At 40.4% G+C, this 23,749-nt stretch overlaps 1 long non-coding RNA gene across 1 annotated transcript in view; it reads left to right on the forward strand.

Annotated features, from left to right (window-relative positions):
• The window catches only part of LOC147795494 (uncharacterized), a 60,864-nt gene that overhangs the window by 30,407 nt on the left and 6,708 nt on the right, over positions 1 to 23,749 (forward strand). The window contains exons 3-5 of the long non-coding RNA XR_015423839.1: positions 2,711 to 2,908; positions 4,616 to 4,812; positions 17,728 to 18,029. This is a non-coding gene — a long non-coding RNA (uncharacterized LOC147795494). The remainder of the gene's footprint in view (positions 1 to 2,710; positions 2,909 to 4,615; positions 4,813 to 17,727; positions 18,030 to 23,749) is intronic.

Here is a 23,749-nt window from a genome sequence, read left to right on the forward strand (position 1 = left end):
TGGAGGCAATGCAAGCCTAAACTCTTAATATCTGTTACAAACAGGGCTAAAGCCTCAAAGATAACTTCCCTTATACTTGAATACAAGTGTGGCTGATTAATACCCCTCAATTTGTACCTGCCTTTAACTTTTGACTGAGCATGAAAAATAAAGGCATCTGATTCCAGAAAATTCAGCTGCGGATAAATATTTCTGTAAAAAATCTACTGGACTATACCTAGAATCTGTCTTATTTCTGACTATTTGTCTACCCTCTCAATACTGGTCAGTTGTGCTTGACAGAATGAGCAGAGTAAAACCCTCATAAATGAAAGAAATGTCACGTTCATACATGGAGTGGTGATACCCTACAGTGGTGGGAAACACCTAAGTTTTAAGTTGGGGATTGATCTCTCTGGCAATTAAGATACTCCAAATAAAGATCAATAACTGGCACAAAGAGTTATTCTCACTGTATAGTAAAGTTGATTTATTTCCATTTGAAATCAAGTTGAGAAATTTAGGAATGTGCCATTATTGAGATTGAGAAAATTTACACAATTGCGGATAGTAATAAGTGGAGTTGACAGTGATATGGATTGATTGACCAGTAATGAAAAAAAAGCTTACGGTGTGAGTGTGATAATTGCAAAAATAAAAGGTAAGTCATAAGATATGGCAGAGCCATTGGGCAAAGGGATACTTAAAGGATAAAAGGATAATTAAAGGACAGGCTAAAGGATAAAAGGGCCTGGTGCAACCTGCTCTCTCTACAGAGTTCAGCTGTGTAAAGACCACACAATGAAACAATTCAGTATACATGTATGTAATAGTCATTGAGTTCAAACATGAAACAGTCGTTATGCTTCATGCATGTGTACAAGTCACACTGCCAAACTTTCCACAAAACTTTCACGACAATGCGACAAATAAAATCAGTCCAAATGACGAATTTTTGAACTGACTTGGAGCCCACACTTGGCCCACACATACTACAACAAATCTGTCAATGCAAACAGGCCAGAACTGTGCTTAACGATAAATGAACGATAAAAGTTGCAAAACGTCTAGGAAAAAAGTGAACTTACATTCTGACAGAACAAACTCCTGCTAGAGAGAGGCAGATTGTCACGTGGGCCATGATGAAGTATGTCACATAAGGGTAGCGTACAAGAATAGGTTTATGTCTGGTATGAACTAATAGACTAGAACCCTTTGTAGCAGATATTGATGAGGATATGGTTAATTTATGATTATGACCATGAACAACCACTGGGGCCACTTTTCACAGAAAATACAACAATTTAAATATTATGTCAGGACTACATTGTATGTTGAACTACATGTAGTAGGAACACTCAAGGTTTGTGAGAAAGTGCGTGGTATGGAAACCTGAGAGAACCCTAGACTTGACAAAGTTTGACCACCACAGAAACATGAGAAATCTTGATATGAGCAAGTTCACTAAATTGTAAAAATAGTGTATGCCAAAAGACACATTGTAACTGATCTCAAGGTCATAAGATGTGCCTCTTTGTTTGCATTATACAAGTAAGAATCTACGATTTCCTTCAGAACTGATGCAGGTATACTGGCCTTTTCTTTGGAATTGGTTAAGAGAGCCATCGTTAAGGCCTTCTAGAGTAAACTTTATGAGTGAAAAGACTGTGGGATCATCAATTCCGGCCATTTTTTGTGCCCAAAATATGGATGTTAACACCTTAATAACTGGTGCTGGGGAATTACACATTTTACTTAAATGAGTTAAATATAGATATATAATCAAAGGGGTCTGTGTTTATGTGCTTTTTCCAAGACCCGTAGCCCAACTGGTATTTTGCATGCCTTATATGTGAGTAAAATATGAAACCCAGAGATCGTATCGAGCCCAGTGTCGTACGTATGCACACCGCTGTGGAAACCGTACGCACATGGTTTGACTACTCACACATGAGAACGATGGCAACACATGCATGATCCGTTGGCTGCAGGCTTCATCTGTTTTGTTTTAGTGGAACTTATGTGCACAGTTCACATTTTCTCAGTGGACTGAGATCCTTAAACAAAACGAAATTAGAAATAATAATGTTTGATTTGTCCACAGTTGCTAAAATTACAATACAAAATAACTTCATAAGGGGCATAATATATTTGCTTAAAACATGCCCTAGAGAGGCTTAGAATGTACCACAGAGCATCTAAACTTTAAACTTTTAAACTTTAAACCCAATGCCGTAATGGCTTCGCGCTTTGTGCTAACAGTTTTAGTTTTTTTCACAGTCCTCCAATCACATCCCTGCCAACATGAAGTGAATCTCCTATTCCCTGCGTGCCCCCCGCATGGGTATTCTACATGCATCACTAACGATTCCAGTACACATTCCTCTGTCCATCCCACAGCTGTACATTCCGCCCTTCATTCTTGATGAAAACAAATATGTTCTAATTCCTACCCAGTCACTCAAACGAACATTTTTACTTTCTTTGGTATATAATGCATGCATATTCATCATGAAGGGGTGTTTTATTGTGTTGACTTTGATGAAGTTTTGTAGTTGGAAATAACTGGTTTTTCCTTTAATAAACTTCCTGACTGAAATGTTGGGTTTCTGGAGCAGTAAGGAGATACCAGTATATTAGCCTTTTGGTTGAATAAAGGGTACATGTACATGTGTGTGTAAATCATCCACAATCAGTTGCTTAAAGTTGTTTTTCTGTTGTTGTTTTTCAGGACTGTGTTGAGAACGCATCTGTGCTAGTCTACTGACACCATTGTGCTGTCTTGGGAGGGAGCCAGCAGATACACCATGCCCAGCCATTCCACTTTGTCACTCATCTGGTGGTCACAAAAGGACAGCATTCAGGTTGACAGGGTGTACTGATGAACGATTGACTGATGGAGCAGGAAATTTATTAAGGCAGTAAAGGGGTGAGTTTCTATCAGGCCATTTTCGTCATGTCTCAGGAAAGTATTATTTCACTGTAATACATGCATGCATACATATGCACAGTGATATTTATTTGTTGCATACTCACTGCATTCCAATTCACATCATGTACATGTACTTATATCTGATTAAAGAGAAGCCAAATGAAGCTATTTTTAATTTTGAAGATATTCAACTATTTTTCAACTTTATATTTACACTTTTCAAATCTTGACTCTAAATAAGTACCAGTTTGCATGTACATGTATGACTGTGGATGTCAAATTTCATTTCATATTGGTTAGTTTCAGGTTTAGTTTCATGTAAGAATAACATGGGTGTCAATGCAATTGGGGGTACAACCCAATTGTTTTCTTTTTTCCAGTCTACAGTAAAAGCATCTACTGTTTCACAACCTGGATTAAGTTTATCTAGAATTAAACTTTGCGACTTTTTAATTGTAAAACTTTAGGTAGGTTTTCTTCATATGCATAGTAACTGTCAACAACATTAGATTGATCAATACTATCAGAATACAACTCAACATCAGAATTGAACTTGACTCAACTGGTTTGAGCTTGCACATCCACTTTATGCTTGGAGCAGGTGGCCGTTCAATGAGAGAAGCTCCTTCACACGAAACACGCTCCTCCAAAACTTGAGGCATGGTGACCTGAGCACCGTAATATTGGACTGCTCAGAGGGATGAAAAGTGGAAGCAGGACGGTCATAAGAGCTCTTAACCTCTTAGCCTGCTTGACTACCGCCTCTGCTACCTTTTTCTGCTTAATCTTTCTGGCGGCTTGATTTTCTGCAAGGGCAATCTTGACATCACCTAGGTCTTAAGTGGAAGCAGGATGTTCATAAGAGCTCTTAACCTCTTAACCTGCTTAACTGCTGCCTCTGCTGCCCTCTTCTGCTTAATCTTTCTGGCAGCTTGATTTTCTGCAAGAGTAATCTTGTCATCATCTTGGTGTGCAGCCAGTTGATGCTCCTCATACTCCGTAACCATGGCCCAACCGTACATGCTGGAATCAGCCACATGAATCAACTTCTGTCGCTTGTTGATGGTACTGGACAGTGTTGTTTTTACGACCAACAAGGAAGGGTTGTCAGCACCTAACTGGTCTACTGCAGTTTGAACCAAGTCTTTGACTTGCCTATAAAATAACAAATAATGCTTAGTATCGGTGTATTTGTGAATGAAATTCGGGTGAAACAGATAGCAACAATGGAAGTACAAGGATTTAAATCTTTATAAAAATAAAAGAGTGTCTATAGCCTGCGTCAGACCAATGTGAAGTGAATCTCCTATACCCTATGCACCCCCACAAGGGTATGCTACATGCATCATTGAAACTTCCACTACACATTCCTCCGCTCATTCCACAGCTGTACATTCAGCCCTGTATGCTCGAAGAAAACAAACATGTTCTAATTCATACCGGGTCACTCACACCTTCTTTGGTATACACGTATATTCATCATAAATAGGTGTGTTCTTTATTTGATGACTTTGGTGAAGTTTTGTAGTTGGAAATTATTGGTATTTCCTTTAATAAACTTCCTGACTGAAACGTTGGGCTGCTCGAGAACTAAGGGGATAACAGTACATAAGCCTTTTGGTTGAATACAGGGTACATGTACATGTGTGTGTAAATCATCCACAATCAGTTGTTTAAAGTTGTTTTTCTGTTGTTGTTTTTCAGGACTGTGGTGAGAACGCATCTGTGCTAGTCTACTGACACCATTGTGCTGTCTTGGGAGGGAGCCAGCAGATACACCATGCCCAGCCATTCCACTTTGTCACTATCTGGTGGTCACAAAAGGACAGCATTCAGGTTGACGGGGCGTACTGATGAACGATTGACTGATGGAGCGGGAAATTTATTAAGGCAGTAAAGGGGTGAGTTTCTATCAGGCCATTTTCGTCATGTCTCAGGAAAGTATTATGTCACTGTAATACCTGCATGCATACATATGCACAGTGATATTTATTTGTTGCATACTCACTGCATTCCAATTCACATCATGTACATGTACTTATATCTGATTAAAGAGAAGCCAAATGAAGCTATTTTTAATTTTGAAAATATCCAACTATTTTTCAACTTTATATTTACCACTTTTCAAATCCTGACTCTAAATAAGTACCAATTTGCATGTACATGTATGACTGTGGATGTCAAATTTCATTTCATATTGGTTAGTTTCAGGTTTAGTTTCATGTTAGAATAACAATGTCTAATGTCAGTGTTTTTTCTTGAATTGTTCAAAACTCAAAATTGTAGCCGTGCTTCAAGGAGAAATGCAGCGAAAGGGTACATTGGAGTATCAATGTACAAGTACTCGTATGTACATGTACCTTGAGTTGTGTGTATGGCACTTTCTTTTGGCTGAAGAGGAAAGGACAAACACTGAACTTTTTTTTTTGTCTTCTTTTTTTGGCCTGCTGTCTTAGCCTTTATTTTGATACCATCTGCTGTTTTTTTAGCTTCCAATGATGACACTATAATCATATCTTCATTGTTCCTACTCTCGTGGCTTCTGTACGGTTGCAGTGAAGCCCACACATAGGCGTTCAAGTACGTTTTCATTCATTTGTTTTTCATTTTGTTTCATGCTCGACTAACCTTCTCACATACCTCTTCGGCATGTCAGCATGGAAGGTCTTGACTGTACCGTCGCAAAGATCTATACGGTAATCAACGTTTCCGACTTTGGCTAGTACAGGGAAAGGACCTATGACCATAGTAATAGTTTGTTTTGGTCAGTGTGTAGGAGTAGTATTACGAGGTCACCGCCATTGAAACTTTGTGCTCGACTTTTAGTAGTGTTTGTCCATATCTACCAACGTGTGCAAATTCCGCTCGCTGAGATTAAGAACATGTTGGTGTGTAGTTTTAACTTTGGGACTTTCAACCTTACCCGTCCAAAGTTCGCGTAAGATACATGTAGCTACCGGACTGTGGATGTGCGACTGTAAAGTACTTCGAAGGGTGCAAATTTCAAGCTTGAGTGATGAGGGGTTTCATGATATGCAAAGAGGAGAGATCCAAGATAGCAATCCCAATTGCGTAGCTTTTCTGAGCGAAGCCGATTCAACATTAGTTTAAGTACACCGTTCATGCATTCAACCAAACTGTTGCACGAAGGATGTAATGGAGTAGTGGTCATCTGTTTAGAGCCTACTCGTTTCTTTCATGAAATCTGATGTAAACTGTCATCCCTGATCGGAAAGAATTTTAGTTAGGAAGCTGACTCGTGTGAATACATCAGTCATGGCATCTACATGTACATGTACTTCCCTGGTAGTTTCAATACTACTGGTAGGTAGAGCAACGGCTTCTGGATGCCGCGTAATCATTCAGGGTCAATATGAAATGATGGCCTCTGTCAGATTTGGGGTGAAGGGGGCCTGTAATGTCCACAGCCACACGTTTAAATGGCATATCTATAAGGGGCATATCTCCCAGTGGTACATGTACCTTGGTCACTTTGCCTTTGGAATCGTCCATTGACATATGTAATAGGAACGACAATATCGGGTACTATCTGCCTGACACCCTGGCCAAAAGAATTCGCTCATAACCTTATCCCACGTTTTCCGTGCTCCTTGGTGTTCACCCAGGATGGTTTCATGAGCTACTTTAATTACATTAACTCAGTATTTACAGTATAGGAGTATAGGAACTACAAGTTGAGGACAGGCGTCTCCATATTGGAGAGTGGGGGATTCGAACTTCCTATACAACACACCGTCAAGCCAGTAGAAAGTGGAAGTTGATCCGTATTTGTTGCATTTCTGATTGCCCTTCTCTGCAAGTTCTCGTATATGGGCCAATGACGGATCATTAGCTAGTTCGCTCATAATTTCAGATTTCGAGATGACTGGAGTACTTTCAGGTACCTTAAGTTTCCTTAATGGTTTATCCTGCGCAGCTCGTTGTGCTCGCATCGTTACTGCACATGACATAGTATCAATGCTCCTCTCCAAATTGAGTGTTTGATGAGACACCGCATTGCTAGAGCAGGTCAGGATTATTCGGTGATCTGACACCTGTTATGTTACCTAATATGATGTAGTACACTGGTTGTCTCATGCAAAGCAAGTCAGTCCAGCCAATGAAATAGGGCGAGTCTAATTTAATTCTTGCGACTGGGGATACGCAAACAGTTCCATCGACAAGAATACACAACTTTTCGGCACCAGTGAGTTTTTCATCGGGAACAAGGCCAGGGTTTATGACTTCTGAGCTACAGCTGCTGTCGCATAGAACTTTACATTTTATGTCATTAATCCAATTCATCTGTGACTGGCTGCGTAGAACAATCTGAGTTTTTACATGCCGCGCTCATTACTGGGAGTCCGTATCCGCATATCAATGTGGCGTAACCGTCATGCGTACAACATTCACTGAGCGGGGTGAAATCAGGCAAGGTGGATATATAAGCTCCAGTTTCCATTGCACTAGGTGGACCACTTTCTCTAAATTTCGTGGCTTTCTGTGTGTTTTGCCCCATGTCACATTCAGCCTCAAAAAGGCCAGTAATTGCTGAAGCTGTCACGTTACAGCAACTTTCTCAATTTCTTTAAACTTACTGCAGCAATTATGCGCTATGTGACCCGGTTTGCAACATACAAAACGTGTACGGGATGATACATCTCGTGGTGTGTTGGCGTTGGTGATAGGTTTCAATGATTTGGCAAACGACGCATGATGCGTCTGCTTCTGATCTAGGAACCACCTACATGTATTTGAATATTAGCCGTTCGGTTTGCTGTTCCCAATAAAGGGAGCAAAGCTGCCGTGAGCATCTGTATACTGCTCTGCAAATTGGGCCATTTCCATAACATTAGCCAGTTTATGCTCTTATAGGAAAAGAGCTACATGTAAATGATCACTGCAACAATTCATGAACTGTTCGCTCAAGAGTAAATCTTTCAGACCGTCATACCTGTATGTCTTAGGTACACATGTATTTTGGCCAAAGCAACCCAACGCATCAGTAGGTTATCAAGACGGACCTGCAAACTGTGGCGCACTGTCATCTTTCTCGGGTTTTGCCAACCGAAATTTCTCTCTAAAGGCATGCTCATTCAGGTGGAATTGCTTGAGTAACACCTCCTTGAGCATTTTGTATTTGGCTGACTCATCTGAACTTAGCCGAGAATACACATTGAGTGCTTTGCCTTTCAGGAGAGCACTTAGATTTTTGGCCCACGAGTCGGGGTTCCATTCTTGCATGGTTGTGTACCGTTCGAAGCGTCAGAGGTATGCATCCAAATCGTCATGCGTCTCATTAAATACTGGTAATTTAGGAGTGCGATGTTGTATTTTGACTTTGAATTGAGATTGTGCATCGCCGTCTTTCGAGCCGTCAGGAGATGTGGCCAATTCTTTCTTCACATTTTCTAATGTTAGATGTGTTTCCAAACTTTGTTGTTCTAAGCGTTTCCAAGTTCTCCACACGTTCCAAGTTCTCCACACGTTTTTCTGTGGCACTTTGTTGCAATTTCACACACTCAGTATGTACAAACTTAATAACTCTGAGCCAGAAAACCCACAACTTTCGCCAAATAAACGTAATCTCGGATCTGACCCTCCATCATGATACCAACTGTAACCAACAGGAAGATAACACATATACATGTAGCATTGGGGGTTTGAATTGGGTGCGATGCTCTCCCACAATGCATTGGGAACTCTCTGACCAGTCTTGCACTGCAACTCGGCCCTCTGCCATGCACATTACCCCAGGCCACCTCATGCAAAGAGAGATAAAATTAGATTGATGAATTAAAGAAATGTAATTCATGTGAGCTCATAACAGTACATACAACCATGTCTCATTCAGTGTTTTTGGAAGCATTCTCTGTTTCCTCATTCTAGCCAAATTTATTATTAAATAAATGTCACCCAGGTCCCGCAGAAAGAGAGTTTAGAGTTGCTGCACATATTTGAAATGAAACACAAGAGGGCTATTGCAACGTAATAAAAAAAAAGACTTTTTACAGTACATGTATTTACAAATAAATAAAATGAAAGGTTAGCAACTTAACTTGATGAAATGAACGGATCATACATAAGACAAAGAGTGTAATTAAGCTCAAACGTAATTAAACAGAAATGTAAACCAAATCAACTTAAAGACTTCAAGACACTTGCAAAGTAAATAAAGACTATCGTAAGCAAATCAATATCTCGCAGAAAACTCACTCCAATCAATTCAAAATAATTCAAACAACGGACAGTTTCTTCGTTACTACTTTGATCACGTTAACAGCAAGCAAAATCAATATCAAATCAAATTCCGTACTCAAATAGCAAAATGATAAAGCAACAAAGGAATCAAACTGAATGGCAAGTGGGTGCAGGAAATGTGTACCAATATGACCTTTGAGAGCCCCAGGCAGCAGTGGACGTCCTGTATTATGACGTGTATTGCCTGTATTTCGGACTGTACTCTATATAGGGACCTACTCAGCAACTCAGCTCATATTGGCTCGCTGCTATTGTACATGTAGGTCTGTACCCTTCAAACACGTTATCTACAAATATAGTGTATCGAAACACATTTTGCGAATAGATTTGGCCTAGAATAAACATCAAATAGTGTTTAAAATACAATATTCCAATAAATGCGTATTACATCAACAATGACTAGGACAATGAACAAACTTTAAAGAATTGAACTTAAGGTAATTCCATCAAGGCATTTGGCTCTATATGTAGCTTCAGGCATAACTTCCGTGAAGACTGGTCAGAGATGTCGTCACAAGAGAAAAATAACTTGTGGTACAATCTAGTTGGGTATCTCTTATGTCTACCCTTTTACTTGTAACCTGCGGTGGCAGATTCTACACACCTGTTGGCTATGGTGGTAACATAACCCAACCCAACGCTCCTCAACCTGTCTCTGCACCCATTTTCCTCATACACCTCCCATTCTCAGGGTTTCAAAATCCAACTGCCCCACACAAAGTGAACCTGGGAGTGTTTCTGGTGCAATGTAACGCTAGGTATACAAAAGAAACATCTAAAAAGAACTACCATGACCAAACAATGAACAAAAAGCCTGTCTCGGGCATGTGTTATGCAATAGCCATCTGTGCCGCTTAAAGTACCCTGGGGAAGACAATAAAACTTTAAGACATCAAGAACAACAGCATAGTACAGGGCACCGTTACAATCTCTGTGTAGGCAGTAGTCTGGTTCGTAGGTTTAGCGTGGTCATGGTCAATCTACATTGTATGGGAACTATTCCCAGTGGACTTTTTGTGCCCCTGCTAACTTACTATGGCTGCGCAGAAATCTTCCGCGACCCTTTTTCAGCCTGTTATTTTTACATCAGGATTGCGGTAAGTTGACAGGGATATTAATTTACTGTGTGTTTCCGTTGGATTTAATTTTATAAATCAACAGGAAAGTCGTGGTAAGTTGACCAAACAAAGTCCAATGGGAACATGGCTTTAGACTTAGAGAAGTCTTCTTTCACAAATCCACCTTTGGCTGACTGAGATCTCCATGTCCCGTGCCTTTTAAACAGCGTGCCTTCAACACCTGCTGTGGCAGCCTCTATAGCACCTCCTGATTTTAGACTATGAACACAGTATTTGGAGACATCACCAACTATTGGCTTGAGTACCTCCATCATGACCCCACAAACTGTGGAAGGATACATTGGTTGATTGATGCTTTGTACGGTAACTTGTAACCTTGTTTTATAGCTGTTAAGTTTCTGAATAGCCTGTATAGGAATCTTTGTTGGGCAACTGAGCTAATTTCAGATATTTCTCTAGCATCCCTACCAGACAGACGGAAAGAGAAAGTCTGGCGATTACTTCATGGCTACCACTTCTGTAAATATCCATTTTACTGGATGGAATGAAAATCAAAACATAAATATGATCAAAGTCAAATGGCTTGTTTTAAAATGTCAAAGCTCATCAAATCGGAGGAAACCTGTAAATATGACTAAACACATAGTAACAGAAGATGATTAACTGATACACATGTAAGTCTGTACAGTAATAATTGTACATCTTAATTAATATCTCGGCTGAGATGGGCTCTTTTTTGAGACTAGACCGGCAAAGTTTCTTTGGAGACCCTCTATGAATTGTTTCACTAAAAGTAAAGAGAATGGATCAGATACACCTGCCAAATTATGCGTCCAAGCAATGACTGAACTGGCTTTGGAAATAGGTGAAGTATGACTTATGTACAGGGATAAGTAGTTCGGCTCTACTGGTAGTTTCATTTGCCATGTACACAAACTTTGAAAAGCTTCTCCATACTGCTTAAGAGTAGACTCAGCTCTGCGTCTACGTCTGGTAGCCCAGATTTTAAGTTGCCATCCTGTTTCATCTCATGTCCTTATGTACCCATAGCCCTCTCTGAAATATTACCTGAAAATTAAAGATAACGACTGTTAGAAATGTATTTAAGTCCATAATTTAAATAATGAGCACAGGACTTAGTCGTCTTTGGACAATATTTGCTCACAAATCATACACAAATGCCCTGACATATTGCAGCTTCTATCTGACTGCACATTTGTTATCCTGGCAATTTGGCAAATGCCCTGGTAGATACCACCCTTCCATAATTCTCTCAATCAGCTTTTGAGGAATTTGGTCTGGCTAAGACCATTTATCTGCACTTCATACATCATCCAAACTGCAATCTGATTACAAGTATAGCACTCCTGGTTATCTGGCTAATGAATTGTTCATTAATACCCCTGCCGCTAAAATACTGGGATTTCCTGTATCTGTACATCTCCCTCTAGCGTAGTTTGTCCATCTGGGAATAAGAGTGGCCAATGAAAGTTCCAGAAGCTTTTGTATACTTCATATGGAAAAGTACTCTTGAATTAGGATGGATGGGAGGAGCTAACCAGTTGAGTCCACGTGACTAGTTAACTGAGAACGGATCCACACTTTCACACCCTGGATTCCAAAATCCAGGTTAATCCGAGTTAAATCCCGGTAACTTGGTGTTATAGTAAGTGGAAAACCTGTCTATGGTATGCATCATCAAAACATTTTTGCCAAGATTTGCTTATTTATTGACATAAAAGAGGGTTTAATCCAACTTACTGTTTATAAGACAGTTGAAAAATATCATATAACGTCAATTTAACCCTACATGGCCCATCCCCTTTACCCAGTTTGAAGCCAGAGGAAGAACCTATGCAGAGAATCACAGGTGCTTTGGTGCTGGAAAAATGTTCAGCTGAATCGATTAAATGCTGGTCGACGGGGGACTTTAACATTGATCTTCTTTATAGTGAAACTCAAGTTTTAACTAATGATGACAAAGCTTTTTACATACTTATTTTTTTCTGCTCTACAATTGATAAACCAACTAGAATAACTCACAAATCAGCAACATTGATTGATGATGTCTTCAAAAATTACACTGAACCATCCTCCACTTCAGTGATCACCTTCCAGTTATTCTCTTTGGCTTTGACTTTGCTTAAACTAAGCAGAAACCTACATGTACATGTACACATTGAAAAGAAATACCGTACTTCAGCCGAACATGTTGCTGTACTGAAAGATGAATTAGTTAAGTTGACTGCGATTCGGTTGCTGCTGGTGATGGAGTAAATTTGCAGTATTCACAATTCTCTTCCAAATAAGTAAACTCATCTCATTGATTAATGCATGCCTTATACAAAGTGTACACATAATAATAAACTACCTAAAAATCCCTAGATCACTAAAGGCCTACTAAAATCTAAAAGAAAGAGAACTAGACTTTATAAACTATTTCTTTGAAACCTAGATCAATTAACCTAAATAAACAGATAAATCTGGTTATTGTAACGCCTAGGCAATTCAATTCATGGCATTTGTCATATTGCCGACCACCCCAGACAGGTAATTTAATTTCGATTAAACTGGCATCAGCTTCGAGTTGCACTCCATCCAGAAGAAATTTGCGGGTTTGTAGTTTGAATGCGAGATCTGTGCGTAACAAAACAACTGGCATTCTTGAATTGCTGGCTGATCAAGACATTGATGTGCTTGCTGTTAATACTGAGACATGGATTAAAGAAGGAGACATTACTACGGTGTCACAGTTAACATCTGACGATTACCAGTTTCTCTATAAATTTCGTCAAGGTAGAGCTGGTGGTGGTGTAGGAGTATTGTATAAGTCCGGAATGAGAATACATGCCACTCCATCTACTGCGGCTGGAACATCTTTTGAGCACATTGTGGTCAATGTCGACTGTCATGATAAACGTTTCTTGTTGATGGTTGTTTATTGGCTCCAAATGTAGCAATCACTACCTTCTTATCTGATTTTTCTCAAGTCTTTGAACAGTTCATGTCAAAATCATCTGATTTTGTGATAGTTGGAGACTTTAATATTCACATGGATCAGCCTCAAGCAAATGATAGGATTTGTTTTATGAATTTTCTCGAGTCTTGCAATTTGATTCAACATGTAGTATCCCCAACCCATATTAAAGGTCATGTTTTGGATCTTGTTATTACTTGTCCATCTATGGACATTATCAAATCTGTAGATGTTTTGATCCTGCTATTTCTGATCATTCACTGATAATGTGTTCTTTAGAAATCAGTAAGCCTGTGAGACCGCAGAGATCTGTGGCATTTAGGAGGCTAAAAAACATAGACTGTGAACATTTTCGTTGAGACATTCTTTGTTCTGCATTTTCAAAGTTTTTGGACAAAACTTCGTTACCCGACCCCAACGTATTCACAGCTTTTTACAATTTGGAATTAAGGATGGTTCTTAACAAGCATGCTCCTGTTCAATCAAAGGTTCTTACTATACGGTCGAATACACCATGGTTTACTGAGACCATTAGGAAGGAGAAAATTAAGCGTAAAAAACTGGAGCCTCGTTGGCGATTTACTCGACTCACTGTTGACTGGGAGATATTAAAAATGCAATGTAATCGCGTTGTGTTGATGATCGAGGATGCGAAAGTGCATTACCATCAAACCTTAATCCATGAGAGCAGGGGTGATTGTCATCAGATTTTTTGTGTGATTGATGATTTGTTATGCCGTAAGTCAGTTCCTACATTTCCTACTCATAAGTCTGAAGTCGAATTGGCAAATTGATTCGCAAATTTCTTTCAAGATAAGATCAGCAACTTACGACATATGAGTAGTGTGAGTCAAGGAGATTTTGATATTCAAGATCCAATTCTTCCTGAAGGATGTAAGCTTAATTTAGGCTCCTCCACTTGTGCAAGTGTCCTCCAAAACCTTGTGGTACTGACCTGATACCGACTGCACTTTTAAAATGCTGTCTGCCTGAAATCTGCCCAATAATTACATCTCTTGTTAATTCTTCTATTAAGCTTGCAGTTTTTCCAAATGATTTTAAGATGTCTACGTTACTCCCATTCCAAAATCTCGGAACCTCAAGGCTGATCAAGCCGAGCTGGTTAAGAAGTATCGGCCAGTTGCCAATGTACCATTTGTCTCCAAGGTTCTTGAGAAGGTGGTTGCGCAACAGCTTACTAATCATATGACCAGGTTTATGTTGCATGAACCTTTTCAATCGGCATACAAGTGCCACCATGGAACGGAAACGGCTCTTGCCCGCATTCAAAATGATATTTTGAAAAATATAGATGAGGGCAAAGTCTCCATTCTGGTATTTCTTGATTTAAGTGGTGTGTTTGATACGCTTGATCATGACATTTTGCTTCATCGATTAAGGACACATGTAGGAGTCTCACAAAATACCTTTGATTGGTTTTCTTCTTACCTTAGAGACCGTTTACAAAGAGTTCAGATTTGGTCTTTATCACCTGATGGTCGGAGTGGATTGGATGTTGGAACCATGAGTGATACCTATACACTTAAGTATGGTGTCCCCCAGGGCTCTGTACTCAGACCACTTTTATTCAACTTATGTTGCCATTAGGGGATGTTATCAGGCATCATGGACTGAGTTGTCATTTTTATGCAGATGACACTCAGTTGTATTTGTCAGCACAGCCAACTGCCAGTAACATACAGCAACAAGTGCCAGTTTTGGAAAAATGCTGTGACGACATCAAATGTTGGATGGCGATTAACTTTTTGAAGCTAAATAATGATAAGACAGATCTGCTTATCATTGGATCGCATATGTCGTTTAGCAAAATTCCTAGAACTCTTGTGAATAATTAGTAATCACAATATTACCGCAGTCTCTGAAGTCAAGAGTCTGGGTGTGATTTTTGACAACAAAATGAATATGCAATCCCACATCAAGAATATCTCTCTGCAATGTAACACCTGAACAATATAAGCAAAATTAAATGTTGTTTGGGTCAATCAGCCACGGAGCATATTATTCATGCACTTGTTACGCCTCTCATAAACTATTGTAACTCTGTTTTAATAGGTTACTTAGCGTCAGCCCTTGCTCCTTTGCAGCGAGTCCAGAATGCTGCAGCAAGGTTACTCACTAATGGCTAGAAATTTGACCACATCACTCCTGCGCTGATGCAACTACATTGGTTGGCAGTAAAATATCATAGGGTAATTTTTAAGGTGTGTCTAAGGATCTTTAAATGTCTCCACAACAGTGCTCCAAGTTATTTAAGTGATTTGCTTGATGTAAGGATTTCTAGTCGATTCTGCACTGGACTCGCCTAGGCTTACTCTTCCAAAAACTAGGCTGTCTTCTGCTGGCGAGAGGATGTTTTCTGTGGCTGGTCCCGGTCTCTGGAACCAGCTTGAAGTTCATCTTAGAATGTCTAGGAATGTGGAGAGTTTTAAGACCGGGCTGAAGACGCACCTTTTTAACAAGCATTTTCAGTTTCTTAGTATTGATTTTGATTATGGTGCATGTAGGTTATATTTATTTATCTATATTTTGATGTACAGCAGCCTGATGGATTGGGCGCTTTATAAATGTCAATTTTTATTATTATTATTTAATTAGAGCTTTCAAGAAACTTGCATTATCTTATCTTTTGAGCAAGAAACATCCAATATTAAAAGATAACCTGTGAAATCATTCATCAATAAATATTGAACAGAAAGTGTCAAAATACCTAACCCAGTCAGTTGTTCATATAAATAATTCTGATACTGCCGTCCCTCAGATGATTAATAAGCATTTTAGTGATTGTTTTAAAACGTTGGACAACAGTTGGCTTCCAAGATACACTGCTGACCCTGTGAAATATCTCAACTTTCCTGGTTCCGTATTTTAAAGCCCAAAACACAGGAAGAAGTTCATGACTGTATCAATCAACTTCAAATAAGAAAAGTGTGAGTCATGTGAAAAGAGGATGACACCATCCCATTCAGTGACACTGTCTGGTGACTTGTGAAGCTTACTGATTAAATAATAGTCTAGGCCAGTGGTCTGGTAAGGGGGTGAAATGGGTGGGCATAAGAAGAATATATGACAAGCTAGTGATGTTTATTGGATGTGATTGGGTGATGCGAGCAGAAGATTAGTTTTCAAATTCTTCTGTCAGCAAGAACAATATGCTTTTGTGCCCAGTAGGGATAACACTTAATCAGTTGCATACGGATGATTTTGAAGGAAGTAATGCTTTTGATGGGTTGTTATACCAGTAAAGAAGATTTTATTTTACTGAGTGTTTTAAACAGTCCCAAATCCTCCAATTTCAATGTGATTTTACATACACTCTAGGGGGTTAGGGTTTTGAGTCCAGCCATTTGGCCTCAGTTAAGGCTGGCTCATACTTCAGGCAAAGGTGAAAGTGACGTGAATCTGATGAAAGACTTCCAGCAAAATTTTGCTGGAGTTGAAATGTATTCAATTTGTGGAAATTCATGAAAGTACTTTCCTGAAAGTAAAGAATGGGGGCTTCACAAATATTTCTGAGATAGTAGGTAGATGTCTCAGAGAGCTTCATTTGTGAATTTCAAAGTTGGTTGGATCTTGTTGATGTTTGCGACAAAATTAGGAATTGGTCAAGGATTTGGTTATAGATGACCAGTATATTTTCTCTATAGCACCACTATGTGAGAATCTTTTGTACCTTTTTTTTTTTAGTATTTTGTTTTAGAAGTCATGCAGGGTGATGTCACATATTTCAGGGCATGCTGTTGGGCCATTGGAGGAAATACTTTTTCTGAAATGGAAACATTTTTGATGTAGTAGTGAGTGGTTTTTTGTTTGAGTTGTTTTAGTACTGTGTAATTGGTGTTGTTGTTTATCACATGGTTAACTACGATGTCCCTTTTTTGTTTTTTAATGGGGGGCTAGTTTTTGCCTGAACGTGTTTTTAGTCAGTGTCTTAGCCCAATGTGGGTCAGTGGGTGAGTTCAAATTTGGAGGCTTCCAAATATTCTTCTCAATCCGGTGTCACAGAAGAGGTTGATTTGGGATGCCAAATGGGAGATTGTTTTAAAGGATGTTTTTTTTAGCATTGTTCAGGGAATAAATATTAAACTAACGTTTAAGACCAGCCAAGCACATATTTATTCATATTCATAAATACCTTTTTATTCAGAGAGTCAAAAGAAATCAACATATGATGGATTTCCAACAATTTTTTCTAAACCTTCACTTTTATTTTCCCAAACATCCCCATCTATTTTATGGTACATGTATATTCCTTTTGAAAATTGTCCAATAAAATAGAAGTAAATAGACTTTGTGTGCGCCTGGCGCATTCTGCGTGTTGCGTCACACACAGACTCATGAATAATAAGGATGAAGTAAACTGTCTGGTATCCAAGTTTTAGTGTGTGTTTTACACAGCAGGAATTGTCACTTCTCAGCAGGCTTTATCAAATGTAAACACATGATCAAGTTGCACGTTTCTCTGCCAATTTTGTTTTCAGTCTTTCGTTAAACACAATCTCTGGTCACTGCAAGATGCCGAAGTCTGGGAAGAGAGTGGCAGCAACCGTTTGGTCTTCTGAGGGGAGGAGACCGCACAGAAGGCCTCGCTCTGCTACTGGTAAGCCTACTCAAAGCCGGAGAGATGCTTCTGATGCAACCCCACGTTCGGTTGGGCTAGAGAAAAGTATACCGGCAGCAGCCACACCATCATCTGCAATCCCTACTGGTGCTGTAGATGGATCTCTCCCACCCGGACGCCCGCAAAGTGCTGCCGCTGCACTGCCTGTGACTTCGGGGCTTGGTGAGTCAGTTGTTCCCTGTAATTTTTTCCCTTACCTGTTGTGGACCACCATCGCAAAGTGCTGCCGCGGCACTGCCTGTGACTTTGGGGCTTGGTGAATCAGATGTCACTGCAATCTTTTTCCCTTACCAGTTGTGGACCACCAATTCATTCCTTATTTAATTTCAAGTGTTGATCCTACTCCTAGTATTAGTTCATCTGCATTGCCTTTGACTTCCATCCCTATTTCACTTCAAGCTGTGAGTGCTGTGTCTTCAATGGCTAATGTACAAAACTACACCGCACTGACCAGTGTTTGTGACGAGCTGGGGCTGAGGGTACCTAAAAACATCCAAGAAAAAATTTGGAATGGGGAGTTTGGCGAATTTGGTTCTTTGCTATGGGATTTGGTAATACTCATTCTCACAACTTTGTACTTATGATCGGTTTGCCTGAATCACCCACCTTGCAAATTTGCCCCCAGCTCAGCACATTCGCATAATGTCCACTGAGCAATGGACTTCTGCCATTTATGTCTGCTTTCTTGGTTTTTGCATCCATTTACTTGATTTGCCATCCGTACTGTACCCGACAACAGAGCTGCCAAGTGGTACGGATTTTCCGTAATTGGTACAGAAATTGATCACCATTACGGGTCCAAATTGGTGTGATACCCATTTCTGCAACAATCACGGCGCGCGTGTGACGCGTCATGCATGACAACACCATGCCACCGTATTTGCTCGGACATTTCTACGACTGCACGGACTTCGCCGTTCTTTCTTGGAAAAGAAATGGCTTCTAAGGCTAAACGTATGTATGGTACCATTCGAGCTGAGGTGTTGATGGTGCAGTTTCTCACCGAGCATGTACCGGTATGCACATGTTATAATGAGAATTTGGATTACCTGTTTTGCGAACATTGGTTTCTATGCCTATGCTGCAGATGCCCTGTGGAAGTACACACATCATCAAAGGCTGTCCATTTGATTTATAATTTGGCATGCAAAGCAAATATAATTCAAAACTGTTTTTCATTAAAATATTACTTTCCACATACTGAAAACTCCCATACTACATCTACAATGTAAACATGCTGTGTTGTACATTGCGCATCAAATAAAAAGTTTTTAGAGTTGAGATTACTGAAATGCTCTGAAAGAACTTGGCAGCTCTGCAACAATTACTGAAATGTGCCGATACTGTCCGATCTGCAGCCTTCCGTTGCACGGGTGCCGGCTGGCGCTATAATGATATCCAGTTCCATCTTCACCAGACGTGAATGCCTGCTCGTTCCTTGGCCAGCATCGACACTGCATTGTGGCCAACGCTAGTGGGTGGTCCCTCACAAAACTTTTTTCGTACCTACCCCCTTAAGTCCTCCCGACAGCCATTCTGCAACTGGGTCTTACATCCTCTCAGCAGGAACAGTGAGGCACTGCTCGTGGAATCTGTTTCGACTTCAACCGCAGTCTATGTTTCCGGTTCGCATGTCTATTTGTCCACAAATGTTCCGTGTGCATGTCCCCTGGCCACTCAGCCAAGAATTGCCACAGTAGCTCCCTACATGTACGCACTGGCAGTGCTCAAGGGGCAGCCAACGCATCAACTACCAACCCCTGATCTATGGTTTCACTTTTGTCTTTCGTTTAGGCTATTTTGGTCTGGGAGTACACTCTAGTTCGACTGGCAATTTCAAGTCCGTCCATGAACACAAGGCTTTATTACACAATAATATCAGGGAGATTCAGTTGGGCCGCATTGCTGGTCCTTTTTCTAGCCCCCCCATTGCCAAACTTGCCCTTTTCTCCAGTCGGTCTGGTTCCTAAGCAAACGCCGGGTGAATTTCGCTGGATACACAATCTTTGCTCCCCGTTGGGCAATTCCGTTAATGATCACATTGACCCGTCTCTTACCATTGTTAATTACTCGAGTTTTGATGACGCGATAGGGTTGGTCTTAAGTTTAGGCACTGGTGCCCTTATGGCTAAATCTGACATTAAGTCGGCTTTTTACTCGCTGCCAGTTCACCCAGATGATTTCAACCTGTTAGGCTTCTTCTCCGATGGGTCACACTACCCGTACTGCAACAAATGTATGCCCATGGGTTGTTCCATATCGTGTGTGACATATGAACATTTTAGCACATTTCAAGGAATGTACTGTACCAGCAAAGTGGCAATGACTGATGATACATTCACTACCTCGACAATTTCCTTTTTGTGAGAAGTGCCAATTCCAGTGACTGCGCTCGTGCTCTCAGTTCTTTTATGGTCGTGTGTAAGGAGTTTGGAGTTCCCTTCTGTGTCAGACAGAACGGTTGGACCGGCTAATATCATCACTTTCCTAGGGCTGGCAATTGACCCTATTGCTCAGACAATTCAAGTTCTACCCGTGAAAATCACGTCCATAGTAGAGAAGTTGCATAATGCATTATCTAAACCAAAAATTATTCTCAGGGACCTGCAGTCTTTGCTAAGAGGTTTAAATTTCAACTGTAAAGCTGTTTGCCAAGGCTGTGCATTTGTTTGATTTACATGTACATGTAACCTGCAGCGTTTAGAAGCCACATCATCGTATCCGCTTTTCTTCTGGGGCATAAACCAATCTGTTGGCATGGCAACAGTTCTTGGTCCATTTCAATGGCTCGGTCATGTTTCCTCCCCAAGTGTGGCAGTCCAGTCACACCTTACGGTTATACACCGATGCTTCAGCCGGTATAGGTTTTGGTGCATTTTTTCATGGTCATTGGACTCAGGGCAGATGGCCCTTGTCAATCCGTTCCCTGCAGTTTTCTATTGCTTTCCTTGAACTTTTTCCCATTGTGCTGGCGCTGCGCTTGTGGGGACCAGATTTGAGAAATAGATGTAGATGCGTGGTTTTCTGGACAGATAATGCAGTAGTTTTGGCCACAAATCAATCTTCAAACTTGTCCCTGCCCTAGGATTATGAAATGGGTCTGTTCGCTTGTGATCCGTTGTTTGGATCTGAATATTCATTTCAAGGTGCGTCATGTTCCTGGTATTGATAACGGCATCGCCAATGCTCTCTCTCGCTTTCAGATGTACAGATTCTGGCAGCTAGCACCAGGAGCAGACCTCAATGGTACTCCCAGCCTGCAGACCTTTGGAACAACTTCAGCTAGAAGTTCTTGGTCTTTTATTAGATTCTGTTGCCTCCCCCATACTCATTCAGTTTATCAGCGTACTTGGCAATTTTCCCATAGTTCAGTTTGTGCCATGGCCTTAATTGTGTTGGTTTTCACCCTTCACTTCAACAGCTGGTAAAGTTTCTTGCATTTTGTCCGTCAATAATTATTCTCTCACTACCATAGGTTTTGTATATATCTGGTATTGCTTCCACATCAGGCTTGTATAATTTTCGGATATAACCCAACACTTTGTTTTCAAATGCTTATTGCATGGCTGTTGGCAGTGTAACAGCCGTCGGGATGCACGCTGTCCTATTACATTGGATGGTCTCTGCCGTATTGTCCCAGCCTTACAATCAGACTGTTTCAGTCAGTATGAAGCCTTACTTTTCCATTTTGCCTTCCTTTTGGTCTGTTTTGGAAAATCTTAGGGTTACGATCATAATTGAACAGGCCGCATTTTCAAACTGAATATCACATAAGGCCACTATGCGGGAACAATCACTAGATTTGGACGGGACTGTAAATTCCCCCACCCGCAGAAAGCCAAACATGTCTAGCTGAAATGCTGCGTTAAAAAGAGCGGCCTCAAATTCTGAGGATGCTAGGCCCCCCACTATCTCATCAACAGGAGGTCTGCTGTGACATGGGTACCGAACATCGGTTTTGTGGGATTCTCTGTGGAGGCCTTCCCTTAACTTGTGGACCAGGAAGTGGTCCGTGGGGTCAGGCAAACTGACCTAAATTGGTTGTTAGCCAGCCTTCCGGCCAATCAACAACATTATTAGTCAGTCTTGCACTGTTAGATTAAGCACCCTCTCTCCCCGGGTCCCAAAGGGGGTTTTGGCCGACCAGCATCTGAAAACCGTATTGTTAAATTCAATTTTATCTGTATATTATCTTTATAAATGGCATTTGTATGCTCTAATGTATAATTTTGAAAACAGTCTCTGCCTCCGTATGTAAACGTTCCTTTTGTAAGGAATAATGATACCCATAGTCATGACACTAGGTCATCAAACAAGCTTCATCTCAACAAAGTTTCAAGTTTGCCACATCTTCAACTGTTACAATCCTGGACAAATCTCGGTTGGCCTCCAGACCCCCTTTTCAGTGTTGGGTCTGTGCGCACGGTCTGTGTTCCAGCTGGACAACAATGATCGGGGGAGGGGGAGAGGGGGCTTGAGATTGTATGGCCATTGCCAAGTGTCCCAACAAGTCTGTCCAGAATTGTAGATACCAGGGACCCCTATCGTACTATAGAACTGAAGTTGATCATTCTGTCCATTGGCGTCAAGTGTAGCTTGCAAAAGGAATTATAAAACAAGTATGCAATTGATGTTACTGGTAACGAGGAGGATGTACATGTAACTGTCAAACTAAGTTGTCAATAACACTTTTAAAAATCACTGTAATTTATTGATATTATCAGATTGCAAATTCATTAATTTTGTATTTTAACATCCACTCCTTAATATTCCTATTCACTTAAATATGATTTGTATAAAATAAAATCCTTTTTTTTCTGTAAGTAGACCCAGTACAGGCTTTGACTTCTTGTCTGACCTCCTTATTACTGTAACTATTCCAAATACTACCATTACAGTTTTCTCTCCCCATGTGCATGTAATTTAACTACATGTACTTATAGTATGGTAATATGTGAACCTAAAACCTACGCCCAGTTTTCTTCCCATGTGCATGTATGTAACTACAGTACATGTTCTTATAGTATGGTAATATGTGAACCTAAAACCTACGCCCAGTTTTCTTCCCATGTGCATGTATGTAACTACAGTACATGTTCTTATAGTATGGTAATACGTGAACCTAAAACCTGAGCCCAGTTTTCTTCCCATGTGCATGTATGTAACTACATGTACTTATAGTATGGTAATACGTGAACCTAAAACCTGAGCCCAGTTTTCTCTCCCATGTGCATGTATGTAACTACATGTACTTATAGTATGGTAATACGTGAACCTTAAACCTGAGCCCAGTTTTCTTCCCATGTGCATGTATGTAACTACATGTACTTATAGTATGGTAATACGTGAACCTAAAACCTGAGCCCAGTTTTCTTCCCATGTGCATGTATGTAACTACATGTTCTTATAGTATGGTAATACGTGAACCTAAAACCTGAGCCCAGTTTTCTTCCCATGTGCATGTATGTAACTACATGTACTTATAGTATGGTAATACGTGAACCTAAAACCTGAGCCCAGATTTCTCTCCCCATGTGCATGTATGTAACTACATGTACTTATAGTATGGTAATACGTGAACCTAACACCTGAGCCCAGTTTTCTTCCCATGTGCATGTATGTAACCACATGTACTTATAGTATGGTAATACGTGAACCTAAAACCTGAGCCCAGTTTTCTTCCCATGTGCATGTATGTAACGACATGTACTTATAGTATGGTAATACGTGAACCTAAAACCTGAGCCCAGTCGAGGATGTGTGGGCTTGGTCAGTGACAGCCGGTTGTGGGGGATTGGGTAGGGATGGGTTGACGATGGTTGGAATTTATTTTGAAAATACATGTACTGACACTTTCAGTATCTTGAAAGATCTCAGACCGA

This window comes from Acanthaster planci, unplaced genomic scaffold (assembly GCF_054643075.1).
Source record: "Acanthaster planci isolate LZ-2023a unplaced genomic scaffold, COTS_SCS Contig14, whole genome shotgun sequence".
In the NCBI taxonomy this organism is placed as follows: Eukaryota; Metazoa; Echinodermata; class Asteroidea; order Valvatida; family Acanthasteridae; genus Acanthaster; species Acanthaster planci.